Below are 17,772 nucleotides of genomic sequence, written 5' to 3'. Positions count from 1 at the left end.
ACCCACGATCTGGTATTCCCTGGACGCGGGAAGCAAGTCGCTCTTGTAATCGGATGGTGCTCTGAAGTGGATCCTCCGTAGCGAGCTATGGCGGTGTCAGGGATGGAAAAAACAGGTCGGTAGCCGGGACTGGGAGAGCAAGGCGTGGTCGGGGTCGGAAGCAAGTCGGAAGCCAGAACGGGAGAGTAGACGTAGTCGGGATAAAAAGGGGTCGAAGCCGGAGACAAACGGGAGCAATAAACGGGACAGGTGGGAGTCAGGGCCGAAAAAGGCTTGCCTAGTGTTCACTGAGGTTCGCAGACTGACTGACAACAGGGGACAGACAGGACTGGGTTCAAATAGTGACAGGGAGCCAATCAGAACCCGTGGCGGTTGGTGCCAAATGGGCGGGTCACATTAGTAATCATGACATTCTAAAAGCCCTCCCCCGAGCCCTTTCGTTTTACTTGATCTCCAAGCAGTTTTGATGGGATCAGATGAGTGTGGAGATAAAAGAACAGAAACATCATTGGCTGATTGTAACAACGATACATGCAGTGCATAATAGTCAAAATAACGAACCACAGTGAATACTGTCGAAACAAAACAGGCATCCTATGCAATATCCCATGGAGATGTCCAACATTAAAAACAGAAAAAACATATCAGTAATGAACACTGTTTACAGCGAGATTACACAAGGCACTCCAAGATAAACACAAAAAAAACCTAAAAGAGAAAAATAAGATAAGAAGAATGACGGGATAAAAAGGCACAAATATTTACATGGTAGTGCTTGGAGACTGTAGGTGCATCGGAACAACAGTTCAGTAACATTTAGCAGAAACAATACCCCAAAATAAATTGCTAAATAAGATATGAGTACCCATTTTTCTATACAGTTTTTTACAGTCTTGTGCGCTTGTTTAGGGTGGTGATGGCCCTAGGGAATAAATTGCCTCTGAGTCATTAAGGCGTTGATTCAAGAGACCTGTAGTGTCTGTCAGAGGCCAGCAGATAAAGAGGTGGTGGTCATGGTGGGTATCGGAAGCCAGCAATGTCCTCCAGACTGGGCAGAGAGCAGCCAGTGATTTTCTGGGCTGCGTTGATTACTCTGTGTACAGTTTTTCTGTCTGCTGCTTCGAGCATACCAAACCCTGGCGCCTTAACTATCTGACTGTTTTGTCCACGTTCCCATTGTAGCGCCTTATAATCCGGTGCGTCTTATCTATGTCAAAAAATTTTTCGGGGTGCGCCCTATAACCCGGTGCGCCTTATAGTGCGGAAAATACGGTACATAAAATTGGCCGCTTCACTGAATAAGCCGCAGGGCTGAACATTTGGGAAAAAAGTAGCGGCTTATAGACCGGATTTTACGGTACTTCATTCAAAATAGGTGGATACACGTAGTGACCATTTATAATGAAATGAAATAAAATGATCTGCATTTATATAGCGCTTTTCAAGTCAAGACTTCCCAAAGCGCTTTACAGTGTGCTTCACATTTCCCAATAGCGGCCGTGCAGCAACTAAATGAATAATATGTTTATCAAAGTAATGGTGTGATGACTATGTAATATAACTAATATCGCTGAAAAACTCATGCAATCATTCAGGGACACATTTTATTAATAATCTAACATTAGCTTGGTGACTTATTATTTCTAAACCTTTTTAACCTTCATATTGGCCTGGCACAGCTGTGTGATTGCATCATGATGTCTATATATATCCTTGGGGGGAAAAAATGAATGTAATTACTCAATACATGCAAGTGCTCCCTGAGCCAAAATGTCAAAAAATAACCGCTGGGTCCTTTCAGGGTTTTAATGCACTCATAAATGTGTCCAATCACATAAAATAAGGAATTTAATTACTTTAAATCTACTCTTAGTTCTTTGAGTTACACCGGTACAAGTCATTATAAAGTCGTGTAAATAAAGAATGAACCAGAAACATGCTCACTCATGCCCCTCGATCAACGGGACACCCACCGGCCATAACACCTGCAGCATTCAATGGGATCAAAATGTGAGACCTCGGGAGGCGAGTTCTGACAGAGCGCTATCTATTTAACATTATATTTTTATGATCAGTGAATTGCTTAGAACTTTGTTGAGGTTTTCCCAATATTTGGTTTGCACAACACTTTGACAACACTGCAAAATAAAACATATTGTTAAAGCCCTAATGTGTAATTTTCCAACACTAGATGGCACTGTATTGTCTAATGCGAACGAAAACCAGTGCCAAGAGCACAATGTAGCAGCAAGATGCCAAAGAAGCATGTCCGCGACTTTTAGGTAGGAATTCCACTATGTAGAAGAAATACAAATTTTTCTTGACATGTGATATTTTTTATCAAATCCAGCTACCAGCCTTCCTTTGCTGAGTTTGCATGTTATTTGCAATAACAAATAATACACAGATATTGTCGACATAAAGTATAGGTTATTCATATGCTTTAGAATAGAAGTGTGCTTTAAGCCTAGATTTAAAGAGTTCCACTGAGGTTGCAAATTGAATCTCAGGGGGAAGAGCATTCCACAGCACCGGGGCCCAAATGGAGAATGTTCTCGAACCTGCGGATCTCTTCTTGGCTCTTGTGGACTAGTAGACCAGATTTTTCAAAGCGAAGGCTCTGGACTGGAACATAGGGGGAAATTAAATCTGAAAGATATGAGGGAGCAAGTCCATGCACTTTTATCATTTAGTTAAAAAAGTATGAGAACTAAGTGGACCATTAAAATGTTTTTTTAACTGTTCCCCCGGCCACGGTTTTGACTCCCCTGATGCAGGTAACCAAGAAGACAGTGTGACTTTTAAACGACAGCACATACGCCCTCTCAAAAATTCTGGCAGCAAAAAGCCCCTGGCAAAAAATTTTCCCCACTAGAACAAGTTTATTCAATATGTAATAAATCCTGCTATTGCCTCGCCCTGACACAGAGGACATGGCAAGTATGTTCAAGGCGGACTCTTTGAATGGGAATTTAATGGACCATTTCCAACCCAGCAGACTAACATAACTGCTTACACAAAAAGTATTGTTGGGCTTGGAATCTAGAGTTTTTATATCAGAAATGATGTTCGTAAGTAAATTTCTTGCACGGGTAAAAATATGATGCCAATTTTCAGCTTGTTAGCAAGCTTTGTGAGAACTTGGTAATGATCCACGTGATTGGGATCCACTGTATTGGAGCAGAGAAACTCCAAACACATGCAGAACATGCAGATCTCGAGGACTGGGTTGGCCACCCCTGGGCTGCACAGGTCAAAATTACACCATTTGACAGCGGCAGGCTTGCTGCACGCTAGCATCAGGGATCCTCAGGCTGAGCTAGGTCTCTGTAATGGAAACACTCAAAAACCTCAGCATAAGGAAAATAAAAAACTTTGATAAGGGACCACAAAAGAGATCACCAAGATCCAAGATCACCAGGCTGCAATTGATGTTGCATTGGGTAACAATACCCAGCAAACATCAACAATAAACATATTTGGTATGTAAAGTTGTTCAAGACATCCAAGACAACGAGTGCTGGTCCAATGTCTCATCCCGGTTCGTCCTTCTTTCTTACTCAGCCACAGGCCAGGCAGACGGAAAGGACAGGAAAACAAAAGTATGAGTTCGTCATCAATCATAAGCTATAGAACATAAGTGTGTCTTAAGTCTAGATTTCCATGGTCCCACTGAGGTCCCAGTTCTTATCTTTGGGGGCAGATCATTTCACAGGACCGGTCTGAATGGATAAAGCTCTAGGTTCTGCGGATTTCTTCTTGGCTCTTTGAGTCACATTTACCGGACTAAGGCTCCGAGCATGAGCATAGGGGGAAATCAAATCAGAGAGATAAGAAGGCATACTTTTGTATGTCAGTAACAGATCCCTAAAGTCATAGCCTAAATGGACAGGGAGCCAGTGCTAGTCATCTAAAATTTGAGTGATACGATCAAACTTTTTTCTTGCAGTCAAAAATCTCGCAGACGCATTTTGAACCAGCTGCAAACTTTTGATGCTAGAGATAGAGAGACCAAAGAGCAATTGATTACAATAATCAAACCGAGAAGTAATAAACGTTTATAATATCAGCATCTGATTTTGAGAGCCACCACAAGTTGTTTATGTCACTTATTTCTCAGATTAAGATGGCGATTACAAAATAGCACTTTATCTATGCGCCGAAAGAAAATGCGATGAGGGCTGCTTCGCATAAATTCTGAGCCCTATATTTCTAGACGACAGTGCCAGGGGCAACAATACTGTGGAGTCTAGTGCCAGATTGCAACACAGATGTATCTTTTGTGTTGTTGTCATTGCCGCAGTCATGGACCAAATTGCATTAGCTTGTCATCGTTTCTCGAGGATTAAAGGAATCTTCAGTACACTGACCTTGACGGCAATGATACGGAAAGAGAAGTGTAGGGTTTTTGAAATCTAACTTCTACTGCTGTTCAATTCTGAAACAGAAATTGAGAACTTTAATTTTGGGTGAAAAGTTGAAATATCGTGAGTATGTCGTAAATATTGAATAAAGTACTGTCAAATGTCCAGTTTTGCTCCTGACATGTATTATATGATTAATGCTGTCAAAATCATGGAGTAATTTCTCTCAAAGGGTGTCATAAACGTTGTTAGACTTCACTGTAGTGTGTGATACAGGATTTAGAGTGCAAGCATTGTAGAGAAGAGCAGCTCGCCGTTTTCCTTGATGACTTTATGACTAATATACAATAACAAGTATAAACTACCCTGTGAATTGCACATAGATTTATTGGTCAAGTGTTGCTGGGCCAAATGTTTTTCTCGCCATGAGAATAAATAAATAAGCTGCCCCGTATTTAAAGCCATAGTGTTTAAAATGAAGGCAAGATTGGGCCTAATAAATACACCCGGGACCGGGCCTGCTGTCGGGACACGAAGGGACACAGGACCCAATTGCGTTACGTTTCTCACAAGTTTTATTAAAGAAAAGAGGAAGGGCTGCGCCCACGATCTGGCGTTCGATAGGCAAATCGCTCTCGTACTCAGATAGTGATCTGAACACAGAAGTGGATCTTCCATAGCGAGCGATGGCGGTGTCAAGGACGGAAAAACGGGTCAGGCGCCAGGACAAAAGAGCAAAAACGTGGTAAGGGTCGGAAGCTAGTCGTAAGCCAGGGACGGAGAGTAGATGTGGTCAGGATCAAAAACGGTTCGAAGCCGGGGGACAGACGGGAGCAAAAAAACGGGTGGGAGTCAGGGTCAAAAAAAGGCTTGCCTAGTGTTAACTGAGATTTGCAGACGCATTGACAAAAGAGGACATATAGAAGTGCGTTTAAATAGGGACAGGGAGCCAATCAGTGTCTGAGGCAGTTGGCGCCAAAGGAGCGGGCAAAGGTGATTCACATCGGTAATCATGACACCTGCGGAAATAAAAGCCTGAGCCCTACCCTCTAACTTAATTTGAGGGACCGAGCCCAAAGAAAACACAAATTTTCACATTTTCCTTGTGAGGACTAGTGAGGCGTGAGGCACTACCTGGATAAGGGGACGGAATTGCAAGAGGGTGACAGAATCCACACAAAAAAATAAACAAAGTACAATAACAGGTGGATAATGTTTTAAAAAAAATACAGTGAGTGAGAAACCCTGCTCAGCCCAAACCCGAACGTAATGATTGGCATTTAAGGCCCAACCTGACCTGAATTTCGGGTTAGGCTCAGCTTCGGGCTTAAAATCTAACCTCTAGTTTGAAATGTGCCAAAAAGGTAGCGGCTTATAGTCCATAATTTATAGTAAATGACGAAATAAATGACAAAATGTCTAAATTCATGAATATATTTCATTTATGTCTTGTATTTACGTAATACTTTTATGTGTTTATTTGTATAAATTCATTTATTTCTACGTTTATCTATAAACTTGGCAGGATCAGTCCTCCAGAGAAAAACACATTCATCATCTGTTGTCTGCATGTTTGACATTGTGTGACATTCTTACCTTTCATTATCACACATTTAACCTCTTTTCACATTTGTTTGACAGTTTTGTGGAATGTCAAAAGCAAAAGGTTACCTCAACACCTCTAATAAGCCTCCCCTTCAACTTAGACACTGTAAGAGGGTTAAACATAGTTGAGAGTCGGGGTTTGAGAATGTAAAACACAAAAGGAATTTTTCGTTATATTCTCCAACCTTTTTAAGAAACAATCGTAAAAATGACTTATTATTAAAATACATCATGGGAAGCCTCATAGGTTGTTACTATTGAAAAAAGCAGGTCTTCTACATTGAAAATGCATCGCTGATTTGATTATTTTACGTAGAGGGCAAGATTCTTCAACTTCATGTGTGCTCCACTAATGCTGAGATGAATAAATGACACTTGATCAGTGTTTTGGGAACTGATAAACAAATGCCAGTAGATAATGCCCTCAGTTCGATATTTTCACCATTTTAGTTTCCTCAATTCTGGATATTTTTAGTCAAATAACCCAATTTAAAAAGTGACCTGCTTTACATCCCTATTTGAACTTGATAGCATCCCTATTGTCAAATTATAATCCAAGGCCCAACAATACTTGGAATGCTGTTTTTCTCAATAGTTACAATTTCAAATTTACGGCTTGAATGGCAGTTTTACAAAATACAGACACCCCTCATGTGTTATTGCTGGTTTACTGCTTTGCAGATTTTAAATTGAATTGAATTGTCTTGATTGTCGTTGATATCGACGTGACGCTCATTGTGTTCGGAGCAGACAGCAAACATCAAATGCAATTGCAGGGGCAGGTTACGGGTGACGTTGTGTGGTGGGGGGGCTGTCTGTCTGAGCTGATGAATGCTGTCACTCAAGCCAATGTGTTCACTTAAAACAAACTGGGAACATGGGGACCGCTAGCTTTTAGCGGCTCGTTACATTGGAAATACATTTATGAATTGGAAATACATTTATAAATTAAATCGGACTCTGGCAAAAGTCAGAATAGCGCGAAGAAAAGGTGATTATCAGCGGGTGCTCCATGGATTGTTTTCGGTCCGGGAAGCGACTGAGGTGGTGTTGGAAAGAAGGCAATACTGAGGCTGCAGGTCCAACCTACTGCTACAGCTAGGCTAACAACTCTCTTAAGCCACCCCTATATCTCACCAACGGCAGATCCATTATCCATGAAACAGATGACTTGGAGATACTACTTGTGGTAAACCGTTAAATTCCTGACTCTTGTAATCATCACAGAGACCTAGCTCAACCTGAGGATCGCCGATGCTAGCGTGCAGCTAGCCAGCTGCTGTCAAATTTGCTTTCAAGTACTGAAAAGAAAAGTTCTTCAATACTGTAATGCTTTTGTATGATAGCAATAAAGACGATTCATTCAACTAAAATTCTGTGTTCATTGTTTTTATTTGTAGATCTTTAGTTTGACCCCTGGGGGCTTTTATGAAGGTGTTCTGGTCCTCATCAACCGCAATAACCGAAAGATGACTGAACTACACATCTATTTGTGACTTGCCAACATGTATTATATTTCAATTTAGGTAAGAACATCTAAGTAACCAATACTTATATACAAATGTAGACTACTTTATTTAATGTATGGCTGATTTATCTTGAAGTGAGACTAAGTCTTTGTGCGCGAATTGTCATGATTACCGTGGGAATCACCTGTGCCTGCTCCTTTGGCGCCAACTGCCTCGGACTCTGATTGGCTCTCTGTCCGTATTTAAACCCATTGCTATCTGTCCCCTGTTGTCAGTCCATCTGAAAACCTCAGTTTACACTAGGCAAGCCTTTTTCGACCCTGACTCCCACCTATTTTGCTCCCGTCTGTTCCCTGGCTTCAACACGTTTTTGATGCTGACCACGTCTACTCTCCTCTCCTGGCTTACGACTCGTTTCCGACCCCGACCACGTTTTTGCTCTCCTGTCCCGGCTACTGACTGGAGTCGGAGTGGCAGACCGGAGAGTTGGAGTCGGACTGGCAGGCCGCGGAGTCGGAGTCAGACTGGCAGGCCGCGGAGAGTCGAACAGGCAGGCCTCGGAGAGTCGAGCAGGCAGGCATGGGAGTCATTGCGCAGTCACAAGGCCGAAGGTGCCTTAGCCAATTCCGCCACGTCGGAAATGACTTGCCGAACTGCACATTCTAAAGGGGAATTAGGCTGCTGGTTCTGGCTTTCATAGTCGTCAGGGGGCAGATGTACGAACGCGGGGTCCATTCTGGTCGGAGGATTCTGTCAGGAGGACCAGAACAGAGCAGGAGACCCCAGAGCGTTCGTTACAAGTCTTTTATTTGGGGAAGCGTACAGGGTTAGCGGGAGACGCGATGACCGTCGAACGTCAGCAGCAACGCCGTGAAGACAACTTCGGAACACGTAGCCAATCGTAGCGTGGGACGGAAGCAGGTCGAGTTTACCGGGACTGGAGAGAAGATCGTAGCGAGGGACGGAAGCAGGTCGGATCGGAGGCAGGCAGGTAGAATCAGGTAAACAAGAAGGTACAGGTAATCGGGAGAGTCCTACGGGGTACAGAAGAAATCCTCCGACGAAGAGGTCTCCGCGTAGCATGCTTTAAAAGGGAACATAAACCAATCAGGAAACGCATTCCAGCGCGCCAGATGATTACCCCAGGTGGCTCCACTTGGGTAATCATGACAGCAACCCTTTCCTTTCTTCCAATAAAACTGAGAGAAACGTTATGCGAGCAGGTCCTGCCTCCGTTCTGGTCCTGACACGAATAAGCCACTCTATTAGATTTCCATTTTGGTAAAGGTTTTCCATTTCTGGCATTAAACAAGCGCATGTTTTAATTTTTTTCAAATATTCTGGATAGGTATTGTGTATTGTGCCTAAAAATAGAGTGTGTGGTAACATTTACCGCTCTTTAATGGCATGTTTGTCTATGCAGGTTGATTGGCAGGTAAAAAATTGTTTTGGGGCGTGAGAGGTTTTCTGTCTGTGTGCCCTGTGATTGATTGACAAACAATCCTTTGTCAGCAAAGATGGGGTCCTGTGAAATAATAGAGAGCACAAATTGATAAAAAATGCAAATGGATGATTTGACTTGGCTTTTTTGAATAATAAAAGAAAATAATACCAGCGTCTGAAATAACGTCTGCCTGGATGCCCTAGGCATGCATCTTTTAAAATAGGTCATTCATAAGCTATAGAATAAAAATGTGATTTAAGCCTAGATTTAAACAGTTCCACGATGTTGTAGATCAAATCTCAGGGGGAAGAGCATCCCACAACACCGGGGCCCAAATGGAGAATGCTCTCAAACCTGCGGATCTCTTCTTGGCTCTTGGGATCACTAGTTGACCAGCACTTTGAGAGTGAAGACTCCAAAGCCTTTAGAATTATTAGTTTTTAAAGAAAAGCAAAAATATACATACATATATTTACGTTTCGGCACTCAGGAACAAAGGTTCTGAAAACATATGAGTTGAGTCGAAAAAGCCGGTTCTCAAAAAAGAGACGGACTTCCTTTCACTACACAAACCACCAAATGAAATCCGAGGCGGCAGAGGCATGCGCACAGTATCATCAAACCGCTCGCTTCGTTTGCAACGAAAAAAAACGATACAGAGATAGAGGTCTCCGCGGCGAACTCGTTTGACTTGATTGATTTGCCGTTTCGTGATTGTCGGTGTTTACCAAATGGTACCCATAATTGACAAATTTGCGTTTTTCCGTACAGATTTTCTCGGACGTCGTACACGTCTTAGAATGCATATTAAAAGTACTTTGTACGGCAAAAACGTACAGGTTGACAGGTATGCTACATTGGTTTGGTTACAATAAATGGGAATCATAGGCGAGGGGAACAGTACCATCGCTCTTGGCCACTGATCGTGTGATCGGCCTTCGAGTGTATCGCATGTCTTCTGCACACACGGAAGGAAGAGAGGGCTCAGAGTATGCACTCCAATACGTACATCAAAACCTGTTGCAGCAGGTTGTCTTCTTGCTTATTGGCTCATCTCTCATCTCATTTCTGTCTTGAATTGGACGCTCGCCAGGGAGAGGAGCGCACGCACACATGCACACATGCCATGACAATATTATTACGCGCAGTCAAATCCTAAACTGGCTCATCAACAGTTGAAATGTACATTTTGACGGTTTGCACAGCGAAGAGCACGTCTGTCATTGTGAAGAACGGGATGTGTTGAGGCCCAACGCGGATTAAAGCCACGTAGCGCTGAGTTGAAATTCGGGGTGAGTCTCCAGATTTGAACTGTTTTCTTGCCATCTGCAGTATTTTGCACAGTCGGCATTATTCGTTGTTTGTTGACATCAAGGCGAACTTGTTGAACCTTTCATATTTCCTCCTTAAAATGTTGTGCAGAAGACATGTTTCTTTTATGACATTGAAGATATACTGAAGAAATAAATACTGTGCTCACCTGGGAACTTAAGTCTTTATTACGCGTTTATCCTAGAGTGCCATGTCTAATCTCTTTGCAAACAATGTTCACAACGTTGTTATCAGTGGCAGTAAAGAGTCCAAGTCACACATGTGCAAGTCTCAAGTAAGTCTCAAGTCTTCACCTTCAAGTCCCAAGTAAGTCCCAAGTATTTTTTTCTTGGGCAAGTCAAGTCACAAGTCAAGTCCCGAGTCTTAGATTGCCAAGTCCAAGTCAAGTCACAAGTCATAAAAACAGCGACTCGAGTCGACTCGAGTCCAAGTCACTAAGTCTCAAGTCCCCATGTCTGGTAAAGACTATTCTATTAGATTGTATTGCGTTTTATTTTATTCTACTCTATTTCGATACATTTTCTCATTTACTAGAAAACAAGTTAAAAATTAACAGCTCATTTTGAAAATTGTTACCTTTATTTTGCTTATTTTAAATTGTTTTTTTACAAGCAAAATAAGACAAAATATACTAACTATATGCAATTTTACCTGATATTACTTAGAACTTGCAATATCAGCTGCTATCTGCCTTTATATTTTTTTCTCATTTCATAGAAGAATATAGTAATATATAGTAAAAGCATGAATGAGTAAATCTTCATTGTAAAGAGTAAGAAAGTATAACATTTAAATTCTAAAATCACATAACAAAAATCTTTAATAAATCATTCAGATATTTTCTGTCGGAAAAAAGTAAGGATCTAATTATAAAAATATCCACCATTGACAGACACTTTTTTCATTTTAGTGATATTTAAGTGAAATAAGAAACTTTAATTTAGGCAATTAAAAACATACAACTCAAAAATAAAAAAAAAACCTTGCTCATTTTATTTTGTATTACTTCTTCTATTTGCAAAAAAGCTTCCAAAAATGTATATAATACTGCATTTGAGTAGTATGTTTTAATTTGCAGGATAAAATCACATTAAAATATTTATATATTAATAACAAAAAATGTTTGGAAAATGTATTTTGATTTAGTTCATTTTAAGTATAACTTTTCTTAATATCTTAAAAATATTTTTTAAAAATATAGTAAACTGAAAAGACCAATATTTGAAATAAAAAATATGACCTTTGTCGGTTGGTTGGATCCCTTAATCACTAGAGTCGTAAGTATTATAAATATAATAATACTTGCTATAATTATAATGATTACTATTACTGTTCTCCCGACAACTGTCAATTTGATGAATCACCCGATTACATTCTCATAATTTGTAAAAAAACGCTCAACTTAATATTAATAATGTACCCACAAAATAGGCTTTTTTAAAAAATGGACTCCCACAAATTTCACTGAGACATTTTATTTCCCTAGCTTTTATCTGACCAGGGGCAGGTTGTGCATTTCAAACCTAGGTCTTCAGTAGTGCTCCACAAGGGGGAACTCCGAATCGATCATACTCTTAACAACTACTTTATGGCTATAAAACATTTATTGCAACTACAGCTGCGAGACATATGAAAATCCTCAATATTCACCTCCTAAAATTTATTACTATTATTAAGGAATACAGTCATATTTTACTCACCTAAATCCTTTTTATTTGTGCACTAAATACATTTCAATTACTCTGTTATACTCACTGTCCATGTGTTTTAGTTCCAGCAAGAAGTTCTTTTATGACTGCAAATGCTGAAAATCTAGCCTGTCTTGTCGTATTTCTGGTATAGTTTTTTTTTAATTTTATTTCATTTTTTAAATTTAGGCCTTAAAAAGTCCCTTCATAGAAGCAGAGGGCATGGGAATTATTTTCTTCACTCCCGATACTTTCGTTACCTCCGCCTAGCCAATGATTGTTTGTGAAACCGTTGATGTTTCCTTATGCCTTCGAGAAGGCCCTATATCACCAACTCTAAATTGAGTTGCCAAAAGCAACAGCTTTAATAATACTGATGTTATGCTTCAGGGCCTGCCAAACCGAGTGTGAAGGCCTGCGGGTAGATTTCTGACCCAGGCAACAAGTAAAGGCTAAAATGTGATTGGTTAAATACTTACCAGTAAATATAAAAGCACACAGCTGGAAACAGCGAAACTAGTGGGAAAGTATTGAAAGAAAGCTTTTAAAATAATTTAGTAAGTATTCATGGACAAATAATTATGAACGTCACATGATTCAGATATGTTTAGGCGAGCAGAGAAGGCATTGCTGTCACGGTTGCCCATTGCCCTCAATTAGCCCTGCCAGTTTGGCGCCAGCTGCGGCTCGTTGCCTGATTGGCTTCCCTCCTATTTAAGCTCAGTGCTCTCACTCACCCTTTGTCAGTCTGTCAACCAACCTGTGCACTCACAAGACGTTAATTTTGACTCTGTCCGGTATCCTGCTTGTGTACCTTGCCCGGTATCGATCCTGTCTGTCCCGTCTTGTCCGGTATCGATCCCGTCTGTCCTGTATCGGCTCGTGTATCTAGTATCGTTCCCGTCTGTCTCGTCTTGTCCTTACCTGACTCCAGACTTCGGTATCTGTTATTGATACCGTCTATTTCATCCTGTGTGATATCTTGCTCCAGTGTCCATTGTCTGGTATCGATCCCGTCTGTCTCTTCCTGTCAGGTATCTCGCTCCAGTATCCGGTATCGATCCCGTCTAGCTCGCCTTGTCCGGTACCGATCCCGTCTGTCCGCTATTTGCTCGTGTATCTGGTATCGATCTTGTCTGCCTCTGGCTTCCTGTCTTTACGCGCCGAACTTCTGTCTCACTTCTTCTGTCTCACTTCTTCCACCTAGCGATCGCCGAATCACTGGCGTTAGTGTTCACACGCATGACTGCCCCATTCCCGTAAAATAAAGCTTGTGTCAAAACGTTACGCATCTGGGTCCTCCGTCTGTTCTGGTTCTGACAATTGCAGGCCCTGACAGCCCGACCCTGCATATGACAGAGGAGCCTCGGTAAAAAAATAAATAAACAACTTTTAATTGGCCTCCACCCTGAATAAGTTGCCAAATCTGGCCTACAAAAGTACACAGTTTTGATCAAAGATAAGTTGTTTCCAATTTAACATATCCAGGAAGAAAAAGCAGTTTGTAAACAAAACTTAAACTTTGTCTTTTTTAGTATTGGAGACCCCCCTCCCTCTAAAAACCTTTAAAGACAAAACCTGTGTCTTCATGACCACTTCGCCTGATTAAATAAATCTTAGATCAAAACAAAGACAACAATGAAAAAAATGAACGTCAATTGAAAGATCTGGAGCTCTATATAAAAAGCAAATGTCAGTTTTGGTTCAAATTTGTTGATTTATGTCAAATTCCTAACAGGGGTGGCACCGCCCCATGATGCGGTGGTCCAGGGTTAAAATCCAGCTACAGCAGTTCCCCCGTGTGGAGTTTGCGTGTTCTCCCTGTGCTTGCTTGGGTTTCCTCCGGGAACTCCGGTTTCCTCCCACATTCCAAAAACATGCATTTCAGGTTAATTGGCCGATTCAAATTGTCCCTAGGTGTGAATGAGCGTGTGAATGGTTGTCTGTCTCTGTGTGCCCTGTGACTGGGTGGAAACCATTTCTGGGTGTCCCCCTGCCCACTGCCCAAAGATAGCTTGGATGGGCTCCAGCACCCCCGCGACCCTAGTGGGGATAAGTGGTGCAGAAAATGGATGGATGCATTAAATCCCAACGAACAATGCAATGCTGTCTTAGCAATACAAGTCAGTTATTGTATTTGATTTGCACAAGAAGAAACATTTTTTGTAAATGAATATATCACCTTATAACCCAATATTTCCTCTTAATGTAATGGTTTTTAACTCGTGTGCCGGGGCATACTAGTGTCCCGTGAGAGCTTGTGTAGTGTGCTCCAGGAAATTACATTTGACATTGTTCAGTATCTTTGCTTTCTTTCATTGATCAGGCAAGTAACTGTAATACTCATCCATATCAGTAGGTGGCAGCAGACCATCAGTACTTTTTCCCTTTATCTGCTCATGTGGTAGTAAAGGTAAATGTATTGGACAATTCATTTGGTTTGATAAAATGGTTTAAGATTACACTGCAAAAAAAATAAAATCAAATGGGGTTAAAAAATCTTGCAAAAACAAACTGATAAAAAAACGTTTTTTCTTTTACTAGTAGATACTTTTTTGATCATTTTCAGTACCTATAAATGGCTCCAGATTATAAATTGCACCATCCAAAAATGCATATTTATATATATATATATATATATATATATATATATATATATATATATATATATATATATATATATATATATATATATATATATATATATATATATATATATATATATATATATATATATATATATATATATATATATATATATATATATATATATACCGGAGCCATGTCTCCTAGTGGGAGGTGGCTAGAGTCAAATACATTTACACTTGGAAAAGCAGGTTAAGATTTTAAGCAATATTAATAACACTCTATACAAATAAATGTGACTTGACTTGACTGTTTTGCTTCCTAAGCCACAGTGGCCATTAATGATAAGAACACCTTTATACTGTTAACTTGAAGAACACTATCAATTAGGATGTAAAACAAAAACTTGAAACTGATGCCAAATCATTTTTAAACATTCTCGAAGGACGCTGAGCCTTTAAATTATACAGGGGTACCTCTGTCGTCAACCATAATGCGTTCCTAGTTGTTGGTGTCACGGTTGCGCATTGGCCTCACTTGGACCCGCCCGTTTGGCGCCAGCTGCGGCTCGTTGCCTGATTGGCATCCCTCCTATTCAAGCTCAGTGCTCTCACTCACTCTTTGTCAGCCCGTCAACGAACCGCTGCACCCGCAAGACGTGTGTTTTGACTCTGTCCGGTATCCTGCTTGTGTATCCTGTCCGGTATCGATCCTGTCTATCTCACCCTGTTTGAAATCTGACTCCAGTCCCCAGTGTCTGGTATCGATCCCGTCTGTCTCGTCCTGTCTGATATCTGACTCCAGTCTCCAGTGTCTGGTATCAATCCCATCCTTCCTGTCCTGTCCGATATCTTGCTACAGTCTCCAATACCGATTCCGCCTGTCTCATTCTGTCCGATATCTTGCGCTAGTCTCCAGTATCCAGTATCCGGTATCGATCCCGTCTGTCTCGTCCTGTCTGACAACTGACTCTAGTCTCTAGTTTCGTTCCCTTCTGTCTCTTCCTGTCTGATATCTGACTCCAGTCTCCAGTATCTGGTATCGATCCTGTCTGTCCCTTCCTGTCCGGTATCGACCCCGTCTGTCCGGTATCTGCTCGTGTATCTGGTATCGATCTCGTCCGCCTCTGGCTTCCTGTTTTTCCACTGTCTTTCTTCTTCTGCCCAGTGATCGCCGAATCACTGGCGTTTGTGTTCACGCGCATGACTGCCCCATTCCCGAAAAATAAAGCTTGTGTGAAAAACGTTACGCATCTGGGTCCTCCTCCTGTTCTGGTTCTGACAGTTGGTTGAGTACCTATTTGGTTGAGCACCGAAATTTTCTTTCCCATAGGAAACAATAGTAAGTATTTTAATCCGTTCCACCTGTAAAGAAAATACCTAAAATATTAAGAAAACGTGTATCTAAACAACATTAAGGACCGTATATGTGTAGATAATGTATAAATAACATAAAAAAGAAGTATTTTGTATCGGTTACATACCTTTGAACTGTGGTATGATGGCATACAGGAATGGGTGTGGGTGCTTAGCCTTCTTCTTCTCCTATTTTAATAAGAAACCTGCCCATTGTTAGCTGCCATTGTTTTTGGGACCCATGTTTAAAAGCAACGAAAAAGCAAAAACTAGGAAAAAAACTACTTCGAAAATGACGTTCTTCTTCACTCATAAAAGTGGCTAAAGCTAGGCTAACTCGCGACGCCGAGTGCATCTCGGCTTCACTCGGCCTCACTCGTTACGTGCCAAATCTCATTCGATTCAATTTATTTTTGTAGGTAATTTAGAAATGCTTGACCTTGATTTGACCTCTAATTCCGTAAAAAATGGAATCGCATATTCACATCCATTCCCGTCCGTACTGAACAAACGTACGGAAGCTCAAAAGGGCCAAAATGCAATACAAAGAAAACTATTTTGCTTCAAAAAAAGAATAGGTGTCAAAAATTACTTTAAAAAACTTAATTAAAATGTTATCATGAATCAGTATTTTAAAAACATTGTACTTTTAAAATATATTACATTTTTATGGTTTTATGTTTTTTTTCGGCTATTTTGACTCGGCTATTTTCGGTTGGGCACCCATTTTTTGCGCACGTTGTTTGGTCGAACACAGATTTGGTTGAGAATTGAGGCGGTAGAGGACCGGGGTACCACTGTATAACGAAAATAAAGATTGGGAAACACTGCTACAAAGCAAAACAAGTTGTTTCTTAAATTGATTCATCCCAAAGTGTTTTGTCAGAGGAATAACCCACAAAACAACCCATTTATTATTATTATTTTTTTACACTAAACAACCAAACGTTTCCATGTTCAGTAATCCCTCGCTATAACGTGGTTTACTTTTCATGGTTTCAGGGATTTGCATCATGCATTTGTCAAGAACCAGGGCAGGAAACAGGAATGAGAACCCAATTGCGTAACGTTACTCACTATTTATTAGGGAGAAGAGGTATGCGCGCACACTCGATCCGGGGATCCATGGTCGCGGAAGTAGATTGAAATCAAACAGATCGGGCCGAAAATAAAACAGGATCAAACACAGGCAAATTCACAGGACTTGGCATATCATGCAGAGTCTAGCAGGAGTTTCGCAGACGCTCTGACACCAGGCAACTCGCAAGACGGCGTTTAAGTAATCCGGCAGCAAACTGTCAAGGCGTTTCAGCTGGTGTCAGTGGGCGGGGACCAATTGGGCGCCATGGCAACCATAACACCTTTGTGTTCTACACTCAGATTAGCTTATTTTTACTTGACGGTACAATAGTTAATAGTTTAATAAACTCTCATCTCATTAGCTACACCGCTTATCCTCAGTAGGGTCGCGGGGTTGCTGGAGCCCATCCCAGCAATCATCGGGCAGTGGGCAGGGGACACCCTGAACCGGTTGCCAGCCAATCACAGGGCACACAGGGACAGACGACTCAAGTTTAATACACTATTTAATTTAATTAAATGAATGCTTGAGCTTGTTTGTTCTTTGGTTTTCATGCATAATAGAATATTTAACTGAATAACAATTGTTAAAAAAATAAAAGTTTCTACTTCATGGATTTCACCTACCGTGGGTTCTATTTGACACATAACCCAAGCGATAAACGAGGGATAACTGTATTTTTGCTACCCCAAAAATGAATCGTTTATGCTGCTTCCTGGTTTATTCATTTAAATATAAATATTTTTTTATGTATCATGTTGGGCCAGACTATCATCTCATCTCATCTCATTAGCCGTATCGCTTATCCTCATTAGGGTCGCGGGGGGGGGGGGCTGGAGCCCATCCCA

At 41.0% G+C, this 17,772-nt stretch overlaps 1 protein-coding gene across 1 annotated transcript in view; it reads left to right on the top strand.

Annotated features, from left to right (window-relative positions):
- Positions 1 to 10,070: 10,070 nt before the first annotated feature.
- The window catches only part of foxn1 (forkhead box N1), a 34,612-nt gene continuing 26,910 nt past the window's right edge, over positions 10,071 to 17,772 (top strand). The window contains exon 1 of the mRNA XM_088345650.1: positions 10,071 to 10,174. The gene's annotated coding sequence lies outside the window, so the exon portion shown is untranslated. The remainder of the gene's footprint in view (positions 10,175 to 17,772) is intronic.

Source organism: Urocampus carinirostris, chromosome 10 (genome assembly GCF_059441175.1).
Source record: "Urocampus carinirostris isolate Australia breed hairy pipefish chromosome 10, RoL_Ucar_1.0, whole genome shotgun sequence".
Lineage (NCBI taxonomy): Eukaryota > Metazoa > Chordata > Actinopteri > Syngnathiformes > Syngnathidae > Urocampus > Urocampus carinirostris.
Note: the sequence above shows the minus strand (reverse complement) of the source record. Positions and strands in the feature narration are given on the sequence as shown.